At 39.3% G+C, this 16,266-nt stretch overlaps 1 protein-coding gene across 9 annotated transcripts in view; it reads right to left on the minus strand.

Annotated features, from left to right (window-relative positions):
* FOXP2 (forkhead box P2) overlaps window positions 1-16,266 on the minus strand; it is a 445,070-nt gene that overhangs the window by 373,656 nt on the left and 55,148 nt on the right. For all 9 annotated transcript variants that reach the window (XM_056339333.1, XM_056339342.1, XM_056339336.1 and 6 more), the window contains exon 2: window positions 1,287-1,433. The gene's annotated coding sequence lies outside the window, so the exon portion shown is untranslated. The remainder of the gene's footprint in view (window positions 1-1,286; window positions 1,434-16,266) is intronic.

Raw genomic sequence — 16,266 nt, forward strand, 5'->3', positions numbered from 1 at the left:
TGCTAATCATATGATATCACCCAACCCACACATGATGCTTGGTGCTATACAAAATCAGGCTAGCATTTTTAAGATTCAGAAATTACGTATGTATATATGAATTATACAGTAGCATGCCAACACTATAAATTACTATAAGACACCTGCTTACTTGCTAGCCATTTGTGACCATTTGCTGGTTTTAGAGATTTGAATTTTAATTTATAAATGATATAAAGGACCCTGCACTACCACAGGGTGAAATGCACAACAAAACAATAGTCCCCACATTAGATAATAAGTAAGGGTACCTCACTCAAGTTTTTCCACTTTTATAAATGGCAGAGCACCAAAAATATCTACAAGGTCTGAGACTATAGCTCATCAAGGAATTTAAGCTGCAGAAACCAGCACAGCTGCCAAAAGAAGCTATCGTGCACTCCCCCATACTTTAGGCTGCAAATTCCCACCCCTAACACCCTTTGTACCAGTCGCAGCCCTCCAACAGCCATATGGGAGAAGACTGGGATAAATCCAGGTGAAAACAAAACTATACAAACAATTGGTTATTTTCAGCCAGATCCATTCTCCAAATTTATGAACAGCTACACAAGCTGAGGGAGAAAAATATAGGGAGGGGAAAAGCAGCTGGCGCTACTTCTTACACAGACATGCCAGCTGAAAGGGTTGACAACACTTAGGTTAAAGCTAAGTGGTCAATGGAGAGGCATGAGCTACACTTTTATTATTATTCTTAATTTTTACCTGATATTTTTTATATATATATACACACACACATATATATACACATACATATATATATACATAATAATTATTAAAATTACAATGCATAATACTGAATTCCCTAGCCGTTACTTTTAGGATGAGCTGGAGATGCCTCTGGAGATGCCTGCTTCTCTCCTGAGGCCCAACCTAGGATGACTAACAGAGATTCAGCTGCTTAGTTTCTATGTATCTAAATTAACTCAGATCTGGATGAGTTGAAAACATCTGAAAAACAGGTATGTGACTATTACAGCACTTCATTCCCATCTACAACTGCCAATTCCCATTTACAATTCCCAATAGCAATCGCTACTTGGAAAAAAATAAAAAGTAACATAGCTTACCATCACACAAACATAGGAGGAGTTTGTATTTTCTGTATGGTCCACAAATTTCTTCCTAAACTTATTCTACATCTACAAGCAACACGTTTCAGTGATGTGGCACTGTGTTCCTCCCACAGAGCACGTAAAGCCACAGCAGAAACAGCCACAGCCCCAGGTTGGTTATAAATCACTTACATTTCTTCGGAGTCACTTGGTCACCCTGCTGTGCTGTCGGAAGGGATGGTCTTTTCCTTTTTGCTCAAACTGATCCTCCTTCCAGAAGTGTCTGTCACCTCTACTACAGATCAGGACAAAAGGTCCTTAACTTTCACTTGAAATTATCTAAGGGTAAGAAGGGAAAGGAAAACAGTCAATGCAAGCATCCATATAGGTTTTTTATACCGAGGTATTATAATCACCTCTTTGAAACACACTTCAGGGCCGTTCTTACGCACATATACTGCACACCTTGGAAGAAATCTTACACATTTTACACCTTTCTTTCTTTCTTTGTATGAAACATGTCAAGTAGTCACTACTCCTAAATCAGTCATCTACTCCACTCCCAAGATTAATAATAAAAAGATTGTATTACTTTAAAAAGCGTAAGCGTACAAATAAAAAGATAATTTCCTATCATTGACTATTTATTTTGCACCACAAAGAAATCTTGAATACTTTTGGCAGGGTTCCAGTAGGCAATCACAATCTGCTGAACACAGGTTCACTGGAAACTGTCCTGGCTACCCATTATTGATAAATATTCTGATCTGAATCTTCTATTAACCAAAACAGCTCTCTATTGCACCACATCTTACTGCTCAGAAAGTGAGACCTGGGGGTTATGATGGATAGCCCCATGAAAATTTAAAACTTACCATTCTATCAGAGTCAAAACCATAAACTGAATGTTTAAAATTACTAGGAAAGGAATAAAGAACAAAGCATAACACATCATTTGCCACCATATTAGTCCCCATCTTGAAAAGTATCCTCTGCTTTGGTGTCCAGCACAGAACACAACTCAACAGAATTAATCTGCAAAAAGGTTCAGAGAAGAAAATGTACATGATCAAAGGCTTAGAATGATTTCCATATGAGGAACACTTCAGTACGCCACAACTATGCAGACAAAAAGAAGCAACTTAAGGGAGGGCATGACAGAAGACTACAAAACCCTGAAGAAGATGGACAGATTGCTCAGACGTCATCTGTTTCCTATCCCTTGAACTCAGGAGCTGCCTAGTAAAACTCAAGGTCAAAAGAAAAAGCAGGAGTTTCTTCTCCACAAAATGGGTACACATAACTGTGGACTCCTTCCCAACGATGCTGTTGATGGAAGGAGTTTCCATGAGTCAAAAGGGAGAGTGGGAGGCACCCTCAGAAGGGAGCCTTCACTGGAGACAGAGGTGAACTATTGGCCCGAACCAGGATGACCAGTCCTACCTTGTTGTATATTAATCTACGCTAGTGCTAATTCATCAAATTCTTATATCCATTTACACCAATATATTAACCACACGAGAACCAGAATGACTGCATTAGGTACACAGGGAGTCCAGTCTTACTTGCATTTGAAGTATAGGCTATATCCTTTTGAACTGCAAAGTGAATTCCCGTGGTTCTCTGGACGTTACTACATGCTTAAGAAATCTGACTGTCTTTTCCAAAATAGCGTCACCACAGGACAAAAAAAGATAATCAAATGAGGTAGCAAAGTCTTACTGTAAAGCAGCAGTAGCCTTCCTCTCCCCGGTCCACAGTCCCAAAGCAGTCAGGGCAGAAGGCTACAAAGCAGCGTTCTGCTTCTCAAGTTCTTTACTGGTCTCATGTGTTTGAGTCTGTAACTTCATCCATGTGTTCCAACTCAGTTCAGCACTTATATAAATGCAGGTCAGCATCTCCATGTCCCAAATTTCATCTCAAAGTAAACCTTAAAAATCATAACACTCTCTATTCCAATATCTTCTCTTTTGCTTTAATCTCTAGGATACAGCAGTGTTTCTGATTTATTTTGGGTAAGTTTAGATCAATTAAAATTCCTTCAGGGAAGCCTTCTGAACCAGCAGAAAGTGAATGACTGTCATCAGGAACAAACACTTTTTGCTGTCATGGACTGGCATGTCACTTTTCAGCAAAAACTATGTTAATTAATTCCATCCACACCTAGCAGGTGTACCAAAGGAATATAGCCAGTCCTTTTTGCTGTCTTGCTAGACACAGATCTTTGTGTCTGTGAACTGAGTATCCCTATATGGAGACTTATGCATTGGCACATTATACGAAGAGCAGCCTGTACTAGCACAAAAAAACATAACAGGACAAAAATAACTTTGTTCAGACATCAGTATGCACCAAAATCCCTTTTGCAAGATGCACAAATTAATACCCTAATGTTTCCCCCCCAAAATCAGAAATTTTCCACTACATCTACGCACAGACCTATTAATTAACATTCTTTTTAGACTCGATGGTGAGGAATTTGAATTACTGATACTTTTTTTGGTCAGCTTGATATATCGGATCAAAGTATATTTACTGTTCTATCTATTCCCCCTCATCACTTCTACACTCCGCAAAAGAAGAGGCTGCTATGATGTTTGCTGCTCTGTTTGCTTCTGCAGCTCAAATGGCTACACTGAGGATGAAAGAAAATTCACTGTACAGCATGCTAATGATCAAAGAGCCGTGTCCTACTGGCCTATAGCAACATTCTGGGCCACGGCTCCCTTTGACCATTTGTCCAACTTCTCTGTTTAGAATGTAAAATCTTAGGGGTAGGAATATAACCCATTCAGCTCAAAAGGAATCCAAGTTCTGTTTGATATCCCGCACGTCACTGTGATACTGACTATAAATAAGAGCAAGCTGTAGCAAACAAGAACTGAATGTCTTAGAATTTGTCTATGAGCAAAGACAAGCTTCTTACAAAATTGCAAAATTCAGAGACTGGACTCCAAGTATACTACAGCAGGTAAAATACTACTGCAGGATAAACCCTTTACAAACAATTTGATACTAGTAATAACAACAGTTCAGAATTAACATTGCCACTACTTCGATGTTGAGCAAGGACACCACAAGAACAGGTATTAGAGGACAGCTACCTACTGGCTGCCAAATAAAAAGCGGTGAATGTCACTCTTGCCACACGCGGCTTCAAGTTACGATTTAAAACTTCACAAAATCTTCCCATGAATGTGATCTTGGCGCTCTCACACAAGTGCACATGAAGGGGGAAAGGTTGATACACAATCACCTCAGCTAAAAGCGCTGGGAATCAACTCACCCCCAAAATTGTGTAAACTAAGAATGCTTTCTTTTCAGCCACCTGTCATATATTCCCATCCAAAGGTTAAACGAGCGTTCATGCCTGCTTTAAAAATTAATTCCAAATATTCCAGAATTCAATTATACCCCTGATGGAAATCCACTCATTTCAAAGATGTATGAAGAAATTTTTACATGAAGAATTCCTTAGCTTACGTTTTTTATTTCTGAAACAGCACACTGATACAAGTAACCTATAAAATTAAAGACACAAACATATTCCAGAGTACACATATACTAATATGGGCTATTAATAGCTATGCCTGTGTGCAAGCTCCCACCATTTCCATAAGTTACCTAAGACACAAAGTAAAAACTACACATTGTAACATGATCTTATTTACATTAGTGTTATGGGAATTTTTTTGGCAATTCATAAAGCCACAGCTGCATTACAAAGACATCCCAAATAAGCATTAATAAAATAATTTATCTCATGGTTGCCACTTATTTTTAGAATATATTACAGAAGAATGCATTAGAGAAAAAGTATTTGAGGAGGACTACACAAGCAAGTTTCTCAATTGTTTTAGGATTATACGTCTTATTTACCAAAAACGGAAGAGCTCAGGTCCCTGACTAAATATGCTATAAATTCCGTTTCTGTACGTAAGTATCCTATTAATTTTACTTTCAATACCTATAGCCAATTGGGTGAAACTAAGTAGAAGACTAGAACAGGATTTGGCCTGAAATCACCACCTATAAACAATCAAGGACCGGATTGGAGTTTTGGTTCAAGATTGAGTAATATTTACTCTCGTATGTAACTGTACAGTCAGTCTAATGTAGCATTACAATCATGTGTCTTTAGTTCTGTGTTTACCAGAAAGCCTTTACCCAGAAATCTTACCTCACAAAAACAATCGCTGCTTGGCTAGTAAATGCTGAAACTTCTGTTATGGAAGAGACATTAAAATAGGGCAACAAAAGACACAAATATACTTGTGCAAAAATCCCTCCCAGCTGATCCCTGGTATCATTGTCCTAATCTGAAGACAACACAACCAGTAAACAAGGGATCAATGATGATGCAAATAATTAAAATGTTATCCTGCAAACCACTCTGAATGTTGTTAAACTGAATTAAGCTGTTTGGTTTGTCTGCAATTTAAGGAAGTTTATTATGCTATGATCAAAAAGTCAGTATTTCAGAAAACAGCAGAGCTGGCACTACTTCCCTTCTCCTACATTAAAAAAAAAAAAAAAAAAAAAAGAGAGAGAAAGGCAAGACAAATTATCTATCCACAGATAAAACGGTCTTTCTACGACTAGAACCCATGTATTGGTGCCATTAAGATAACTGATGACCTTCCCTATACTTTGATATAAATCTCCTGCAGGGCCTGAAAACACCTGCTAAAATTTGTAATATTTTCAAATCTAGTCCTCTCGTCACCTGTGTGCTGAACTCTTTTGGATCAACTCATTAAATGTTAGAGAAATACTCCTTATTTCTCTTGCAATTTATTCAATTTTTTAAAGAAAAAAAAAAAAACACCAAAAAACAAACGAACCACCAACATATTGACCAGAAACACAAATTTAAAGAGGACAGACCGGCATAAAACCAAAGGTAAGATCCATCTTTGAATAATCCCTTGCACAGCTAGCTGTCTGCTATCCAAAGTAAATGCCATGTACGAGAGAGATGATAGAAGACAGGCTAACTAGCAATCTAGAAAAAATAAAAGTAAAAATCTATCCGGCAATCTGCCAACAAAGATATACTGCTGGATTTGGGTCAATCACATGGAATGGTTGGTAAGTTGTTATCAGACCAACACACAAGCTCGGGGAGGTTAAACAGGTAGTGGTATGCTGGCATAGCACTTCTTGCAGCAAGTATGCCTGGGAATATTTTTCTCCAGCAATCCCCAGCGGGAAGAGTGCCGTCGCCTTTCTCCGATATTCCTCCCAGCTCCGTCTGCCCTTCTCTTTCCAACACGAGATGGCCGTTCAACATAGGGACACACAGCAGGATCTGAAGATACAAGCGCTGTGTTGGTTCAGTATGATTCCGGACATGCAGCATCACACACAATTCAGTCAGGGCTCTGCAATTGACACCAGCACTGACGTGACAATAGCAAGAATTTCAGATTTTTTTTTTTAATCCACCTCATTTCTAAATGCTTTTGATCCCTGTCCCCTGAGAGATCACTCATTAACACACCTCACAGAGCTGCAGCGCTCCTAGATGGGGGAGGGGGTGGGGTGGGGTGGGGTGGGAGGGAGTGCAAAAGGCTCCTGTAGAGGGAAAGATGTGAGGAATTCCGTAAAACTTTATTCAGTTTTTCATTTTTTTCTTGCCCCCTCAAATTCTCCTTTTCCTCTGTCACCCACTCTCCCTTTTGCTGAAAATGCTGTCTCCTCCTGCAGCCCTGGGAGGAACACATCATGCGTGTGGAGCCAGAGGGACAGAGGCAGGAGAGGCGAGCACTCGGTGACAGCCGGGATGCCTCCTTGTCACCCTAGGCAATGCCGGGACACGGGAAGGGCTTAGACAGGACGGAGAGAGGGTCAGCAATGCTGAAGCCAAAGGTACAAGGGCAGGAAGTCTGAAAAACAGACTCTGATAGACAAAACCGTGGAGACCGTGCCAGGCTAGACAGTAGGAGCATATGCTTATTTGAGGGAATGATTTAAATTGTTATAAAAAAGAAGGAAGACCTAATCTAAAAATGTGAACACCACTGTGCCTGAAGGGATCTTGTGGAGCGACCTGTTTGCTCCTGGGAGTTGTAAGCAGGACGATATCCTTGAGACATCTTCAAATCCAAAATGTCCCTTCTGAACTTTGGCAGACTGGGATGGAATTAAATGTTCAGCTAGGCTGTGGAGTTTTCTATGAGAGTTTGATTTATTTTATTGTCATCGTTATATGGGCTGGTATGTACTTATTTCGCAAAGCGATGCAAGACACCTTTTTGAGTAACTGCTATTTGTGCTCTTTGGTTCATTTCACACACACAGAGCATACAACGCCCTGGGGTGAAGGCAAGTTTTCCAGAGAGGCTGCAGTAGCACAATGACTTCAGCCTCTTTAGGCTGGGGCTGAAGCAGCCCTACCTTCCCTCATCTTTCTCCTCAGCTCCAGCTGTAGACTCCCATTCTTTCCTTGTGCTGGCTTGGACATTTGTGCAACTGCAAGGTGAGACAGATCAGGGAGTTCAGTTATTTGAAAACAGTCTTGCAAAACAAGTGATCTTCTTTTGGCCAAACTGGGACATCCCTGCCAGGGCAAGAGAGGAGTGCGAAGATCTGGCCAGGATAAAGGTGGGACCACCTAATCGTTAACGCAGCTTGGCTTGCACTGATGAGGAAGCTCATCTTGTGCGTCTTGGTGTGTAGAATGATGAACACTTCTTCCAGCGGCAGAGGCAGCTACAGCACCACTTGCCCCTTCTTCCCAGCACTGGACACTGAGATGTGCCAAGGCAACTGTGCATGGAGCTACATGGTCAGCCATGCCAGGGAACTACATTAAAAGTAACGTGACAAAATAAAAGCTGTTTTCAACCTTACAGAGTCCAACTTGCAAACCCACAAACCACTGTATGAGCATCTTTAGAGGCATGGCAATGAGGAGAAGGAACCAAAAGATGCTTAAGCTAGTGCTACTGAAGAAGCATTCCTCGCCCCATGATGTCATTAGCGTACGGACTCCAGCAGTCAAAAAGCTATCCGGCTATCGCCGCAGCCATCATCCCCAGCTGCCTTCCCCTCTGTTCCTCTCCAGCCCAGGAAGACATGCTACAAAGAAGTGCAAAGACCCACCCTACACATGAGATGGAAGCGCAGACCTCGGGGCACAGGTGTGGGCTCTGCCACAAGGACAGGCTGCAGAAGGGCAGCAAGGGCTGCAGCATTAGAACGCAGCAGCTGCCGGTTTCGATTTACACGTCTGAGGGAAATGGGCCCCATTATTAGAGTGTGTGTACACCAGTCTCGTGTACTTCACCAGATTAGTGTTATATCTGTACAAAGGTATGTGCATGGTTGTGATCGATTCTCTGAATAGCCCATTGTCAGTATTTATATTATAAAGTGAAATGTAAATCGAAGTAAAAAGCTGCTTTTTGGCCTTAAGATTAACTATTTTTAAAAAAAATTCCAAAAGGAGAGCCTACATTCCACTTTACATCACTCATAATTTTAATCATTTTTGGTTTGTATAATATATTTATCACATTTTTTCCAGATGACGTGGCTGTACTTTAGATAAAAATATATAACTTAAATATACATTGTCTACATTATTTAGAGCGCATATGAAATCAATTGCAGCCCATCATTCTACTAAACTATTGTCCACCTTTCAATAGTTTAATAGATACACGAGAGTAATCATTAAATGAAACCTTAATATGAACTATCAGTTTGTAAATAGAGCAGCAAAGTACAGTATGACTGAATTCACAATTCAAGAAATTCTATTTTTTATATTAAGTAATACTAGGTTTGCTTACATATTCATTTTTTCCACAATAAAATAATAATAAAAAAAACAACAACACAACACCAAACAAAAAATAAAACAGTTAAAGAGAAAACGGGGAAATACCTTATCTGCATTTCTCTTGCAATTCCATTTGGACAACAGTATTTCCTAAACGTAGCCTATTCACTGCTGGATATGTAATTACCTTCAGTTCATAGTCTAGACATTAATGCTTTCGTAGTATTTAAGACTCCTTGTAACATGCTTGCTGCTTTAAGTAAGCAAGGCTAAATCTTGACCAGATAAATTAGCAAAGAATGCAATAAAAGCTGCAATAAAAGAACTTTATCCTCCAAACCTTCAAGTTGCTGCTAAATGAGATTTCTTTGAAATGCAGATCAGTTGAACTAGATTAGTGAATTTTAGCTCCTGTCAACATCATAACAAAATACAAATACAATTGTTCACTGGCCTTATCTCCATGCTTCCATCTGCTGCCTTGTTATTTACTTTCCTTGATTTACTATGCAGATCTAAATAAGACACATCAAGGAGGGCTTACAACACAATGGCTTCTTAAGCTTTACATCAAGGTATTTGAAACTGAAGCCCTGAAAGGGCTGCCATCAAAGACATATCTCTAATGAACTTCCATATCAGAGAAGGTTTGGTATTTAATACTGCTGTGAAAAGAAAAAGCTACAAATCAGAATGGCCTATGAAGGAAAATGTCTGCAAATCTTGATGAGATTAGCACCTACCAGAATTAATATCCCAATAAAAATGATATCTGGTTCCTTGAAGAGTTAAACTTCCAACCTTTACAAAAATAATGCCTAGTGTCACAATGGGAAAACTCAGCTGACAAGGTCGAAAGGTCAGGGCGGTATTTTTTTTTTTCTCCACAAAATGTTCAAAAAGCATTTTTGCTAGTGGCTTGATTAAGATACTGTTGACAAACTAGCCTTGGAATGAAACAATTAACACAGACGAGAGCGCAACTATGGTACTTTCCGCAACAGCAGAATTTTACAGTATCTTCAAAAAAATTAGCAACAACTTCATGGCAAAACAACATAATCTAAAATGACAGCATGCAACGTTTGTTCATCAATTTTACTATTTCTCTTTCTCCCCCACAGCAATCTACAGCAGTGCAGGATAAAATCTTCTGTCAGTTTGCTTAAAAAAACAATCCGTAAGTGCCATTTCTATTACATGCCATGGCCCTGCTCGCAACATGCAATAAATGAAGAAGTTTCTTCCTCATGATTTAAACTCTCTCCATATACACATGATAAATAACTACAAACAGCTTAAAAGTTTCCACAACCCATGCATAACCTTGTGCACTAAACCGTCAGCTCTCGCAGCATGCTCCCATCTGACAGGAATTTTTTTTGCTAGGCACCAAAGTACATAAACAAATGATACTTTTCTTTCTTAAGAAAGCATTTCAATCATTTATGTTCTTCTATAGCAAGGGAAGATCCCACAAGCATGTTCCATACCGTGGATCAATCAGCTCCAAACCGAAGTAGACATGTTGTATGCTCCAGTGCCTGGAAATGATGCTGCAGGCTTACCAGATGATAAAAACGGAGGTATGCAGTGTAGGGGAGCCCCACATGGCACCCGCTAGCTTCTGGGCATGTCAAACTTCACAAGTACCCTACAGTCAATGACAGCAAACACCTTCCCTTTTCTTCTCGCCTCCAAACATACACTTGCTTTTCTACCCTCCTTCCAAATTACAGGCAGTCTTCCAGAAACAAAGCCCCCAAACAGAAGCAGCATCCCATGGCTATACGGCAGAAACCACAGTTGGCTTTTTTGCTAGATTTCATTTCGTACAGGCTGTGTTCCAGGCTTACTTACAGCCACGAGAGACCACTACCTTTCCTTGTTTAATGAAATGACAAAACAACAGATTTGCATATGTAGAAGCAGGTGCTCTAACAGGTTTGACTACTTTGACCTAAAGCATGTAAAAAAGATTTATCAGCAACAGCTGTCCCTAAGGTACTGGGGCTCTGACGGACAGTCAAAACTTTACCATCTGCACTGCCGTGTGTTAAAAATGACAATCTGAATTAAAAGCTGGTCAACAAATCTCGTATAACTAATGCTTTCCGTATCCCCATCCATATGTTGAATTCCCAAGATACACAACACTTGGATTATCTATTATAAATACCAGTCTTTAAATAAAATAAGACAATCTAAGAAGACGTGAAAAGTAAGTCTGTGTGAGTTGCTACTTATTCATGAAACAAGCATTTAAATAATACTTTGAATGTACATAGGTTTGAAATGCTTCATCAATTTCACATCATGATATAAACGTCTACTCTTTTTAAAGCAGCATTGTATCTCTTTTCAGAATTAAGAAATAGCTATAAATATTTATGTGGGCTAATTTCAGCATTTACAGTGCTACATAATTTTTTAGCTTGTGGATTATTAACCAACACAATTTTTGTTTAGCATAACTTCTCTGAAGCATTTCTAGAATGCCTGGACAAAAAACCTGGTTGGTAGCAATACATTTCAGAGCATCTCTGCGTTCTCTGCACAATGAAGGTGTCACATGCAAGTGAGGCTCACAGTTTACGTTCTAATTTTTTTCCATATGAAGAGGAACTGTGTTTTTTTCTCCCAGACCAGAGGAAGGAACCTGAGAGTCTGAATATGACCCCTTGGTGAACACAGTGACTTGTTCTGGAGCTATGCTAGCAGAAGGTAGCACCATATGCCCCAAGCCCCAACTTGGATGCTCTTTCTACAGTCTAATGTGCTTGTCAGAAGATGTTAAAATCACGGATTTATTTTCTCTGGATATGTTTTATTATTGTACAAAGTAAAAATAAAGGATAATACAATTATTATGACTTTATAGACTAGCATCGAAAACATATTTCCACTGGTTTAAACTGCAAGACCTTTTCTTCTTGGTGAACAGTTTCTGAGGTGTTTCACGATACAGAAATCTTGTGCCTGATATCAATCAGACCTATTCTAACTCTTACTGATTACAAACTAACTACATTCTAAACTTTAGCATTAATAATTTTCCTTCTCATACAAGTGTGGAAGCTCTTTACCTGAAAATGAATGAAAATTACTGATCTTTGCTACACCAGATTTCTCTGAATTTTAAAGGGTTTTTTTAACAAAATATTCAGAACACCATAGATCTTACAGGCAGGAAAATTACTAAAATAAGAAAAAAATAATCCATGGAGTGCATACTGGAAGCAAATTTAAAATAACAGAAAATGTGCTTCACGTTTCTAACGATAATTTTAAACGTGGTGGCACATGTAAATTCATTCACTTTGTGTTTTGTTCTTTAGTTTTCAGAAGAAGGAGAAAAATTTTATTCTTAAGAAGAAATATATATATATACATACGCATGTATATATTTACAGCCCCTGCTGAGAGACAGGAGGTACTTTTTCCTCAGTGAATAATGAAACTATCTTGTAGAATTTTGCAAGATTCAAGTGATCTTTCAAACAGTTACAATTTCTTGCAAAAACAATGTAGATTTTAAAAAAGAAATACAATTTATTTACTCACTAGGTTGTAACTGTCTGTTGAGAGCTATAGTGATCTCCTCAAGAGCATAAATATTTAGACAAATTTTAAAATGTGTATTATATACTTGACAGAACGTATTTACATGACAGCTCAGAGCTTAAGCAATCTGATCAGAAATACTTCCCCTATAAAACAAAGTCAAGTTAGGAAAAAAAAGCAGATCAGCCATGTAAAGAGGCTTGAGATTAAAAACATAACCATTTAGAAACAGATTAGCCATTTAAGTGTTTGCGTCAAAACTGTGATAACCTTCATCCTGCTTCCCGATTCACTGGATCCTATGTATGAGTTTATGAAAACCGAAGATGAGCCGCATACGGCATTAACTCTGTGTCTCCTTTTACTAAGCCCTTTAATTGCCTGCTCGTTATCTGCTGCCTTCCGCTCCCCCAGGTGCCGTGTCCCTGGCGGGCAGAGACGCCTCGGTGTGGGGGGGTGCCTGTCCCACCCCACCGCCCAGGGAAGGGCATTGGCTGGGGCAGGACATCACCCCTCTCCTGCCTGACAGAAAGCTGGAAGCTGGTTCCCTGCACAACACTGCTGAGGTGATGTCCAAGAGCGACAGAGATGGAAAAAGGGTGGAAACAAGCCTTACACACCTTGTTGGCACTTAGGGGCGAGGGAAGATACCTGCCACCTCCCTGAAGCCCAGTACAGCTCTCCCCAAGGAGACCTACGGCTCTTTATCTTGGCGGTATTTAAAGGAATTACCTATTTTGGGGATCAGATACCACGTCTCTGGGTTTGGCTCATGAAGCCGTAACACATACATTCATCGGGCCCAGCTTCAGGACAGCACCATGACTGCAGAGGGAATCCTCCCTCCCTCAGGAGACCATGAAGAGCAGGAGTCTCGGGACCTCGACGTGGCCAAAACAAACCGCCAACACGAGACACACACATACAGAAATAGCTGGGAAATAAACTTACAGGCATAAACTCCCACTGCATTCTGTGCTTTTCAAAAAGGAGAGAAGCTTCCTAAGGAGAGCGGAGCTGGCTCAACACACCCATCGGCCACTTCAACGCAAATTGCTGCCACCAAGCAGCGGCTTACCAGAAAAAAAGGTGTGAAAGGTCTGTAAGAACACATGCATTGAAAAGCTATCGTGTCAGCAACCTGGAGGACCTTTTACACCCTTGCCAGGGAAAACAGGTCCCTCAGGGGAACTATTTATACTACAGAAAGATGCAAAAGCAAAGACAGAAGGGAGTAACAAGGAGCAGACCCAGAGCTAAACAGTAAACTGGAAACACCTAGTCAAAGAACTTAGGTTTGGACCATCCCCACTCGCTGTTACACAACGCTAAAACCAGATTCATCCTACTTAACGTTAAACATCTAAATAGGATGCAAGCTCTACCCAGTGCGGAGCTCCCAGCAGAACCTGTGGCTCTCCCATGTACGGGGAGCCGGGGAGACTGCTGTCCTGGTCCAGGAGCATCCATGACGCACGTGATGTTTCAATGGATGTATCCAGCCACTCTTAGGATGCATCACAAGAGCGAGTAGACTGCAAGAACAATTTTCTTTAGAAGGGAGAAGGAATTGTTGGATACTTTTCTAAACATAATGCAATCATTTGAAAAAAATTCAACCTTAATAGAAAAAATCTTCCAAGTCCAGACTGTAGGTCAAGCTTCACAACAGATATCTCTGCAGAGTTACATAGACTTTTTTCCCCTTTATTTCAAACTGTTTAAATTCAGTGACTATTACGGTTGAATTCTGTAAACTTAAGGGTATTTAATAAATAAGTTATTTCACATACAGAACAAAACAGGCTTAGTTATATTTAGCTATAATTTATGACATCTGAATAAATCAAAAGCTAGGAAACAGGGGCAAAAAAATGCCAAAGATACTTGTTTTTAAAAGCCCCGAAACAAAAACCAAAATCCCAGCACATATGGACACCATGTATTTGTGGACTATAAAAAACATTATGTGTCAAAGAAATGATTTCTTATTCTACTGTCTTTTCAAATTATAAAGCAATCATTTAGACTTAATATTGAAAACTGTTGCCTTTTGTAAAAATGCATGTGCCTCGTAATGCACACAGAATGGTTTCTTCACACAGACATGTTTACTTAATATATTAAGTAGCATACAGAGGTAATCTTTATGTTCACAGCATATAAAATCATGATTATTAATATTTTATACTAAAATAAGGTGCCAATTGGTGAATTTTCAGATATTAATCTCCCTGCTGAAGTCTATTTCCTTAATGTTTACATACAGCAATTCTCTTTTAAATTTTAAAAGTGGGAATCTTAACAGTGGAAAAATACAATTATAAAATGTTCTTTATTTGCAATTAGATTCCAAGGTTGCAGAATACTGTATCTGTCCCAATTTTACAGAACTGCTTAAGGCATTTGCCAACCAAGTTTCAAGAGGATTAGCTGTAATGAAAATGCAACATATGTAAATACAACCATGTATTTAAATGTCAAATATTTCAAACACAATAGAAAAATTACAAATTCAAAGTTATCTTTCCAAACATGTAATTCTATCACCCTCTTCCATGAAAGGTAAAAACTTGGAAACGGCAATTTTGCACTGTAAAAAACACAAAAAAGTGGCGATACGTTAACTTAGCCCTCTTAATGTATCTCATTATTGAACTGAACAGAGGTTTTTTATGAGCACACAGCATGTTCCACCTTTTAACACCAATTCCACATACTTCAGATTCACCTTGTAGACTCAGAAGAAACTTGTTCCTTGTGCTGAAGCTGGCAAAAATAAGGTATGGTAGGAACTTTAAAATGCACCTTTGTGCACTTTGGGCATCTTGTTTATTTGACGTGATGTATAATATGAGCACAGGAGAATGAACGCAATTACACAGGAAAATAAAACCACGCAGCTAAAACTCCTCTGACTTCAGAGACATTTTTCTCATCTCTGGATGTGGTACAACCTTGCTGTGAACTCTTAGGTTTTCTACTACTTAGAGACAGACGGTTTCATACTGCTGAACAGAGATTACTGCTGTCTATCTAAATAGGGCTTACAGTGGCATCAGCATATTTTATTAACTCAGAACCATAAATCCTATTTTTATATGCTCTCAAAGACCAACACTCCTAGGGTCAGTTAAATTTACAACAGCGTGGCACCTACCAGGAAGAAGCTTCAAAGTGAGGATGTGCTCCTTTACAACAGCTCCTCAGAATTTCTGGTGTCTATTGGAAGTTTAAAAAGCAATACCCCATACCTGATATTAAACAAGTTTTCCAAGGAGATTTTTAGCTCACTGCAACATTACATAGTATCCCAATATACTTTAAACACGGAGGGCGGGGGGGGGGGGGGGTATGTTTCAACAGTTCTCCCTCCGTTACGTGAGAAGCATGGTCTTTGCAGATGAGCAGATCTTAACCTCTGCTCTTCTGTGACTGGGACAGTGAACACCTGTAAAGGGAAAATCCCCACATTTTTGAGCATTCAAGCAATCCTCCTTTACGTTCCATTGCATATTGGTACATGGGAGTGCTCTTATTAGCAACAACAAAATTATTGTTGTATGTATTTCTCTGCTATCCTCTGATCTCGCAGAGGAACAAAATTATAACCTGTATATATACTGTTAAGGACTGACAGCAAGATGAAAACAGAGACAACAAAGTCAAGGAAGCAACAGCCTAAAATAATGCAGACATTTTCTATTATATTCAAACTCTATGAACCCAAAGATCATTTACAAAAAATGCTTGGTTTCTGCTTACATGTAGCTTTCTTCTACTCCCTCGGAATAAACGGACTAAGCATCATAGGCGACT

Source organism: Falco biarmicus, chromosome 5, assembly GCF_023638135.1.
Source record: "Falco biarmicus isolate bFalBia1 chromosome 5, bFalBia1.pri, whole genome shotgun sequence".
Lineage (NCBI taxonomy): Eukaryota > Metazoa > Chordata > Aves > Falconiformes > Falconidae > Falco > Falco biarmicus.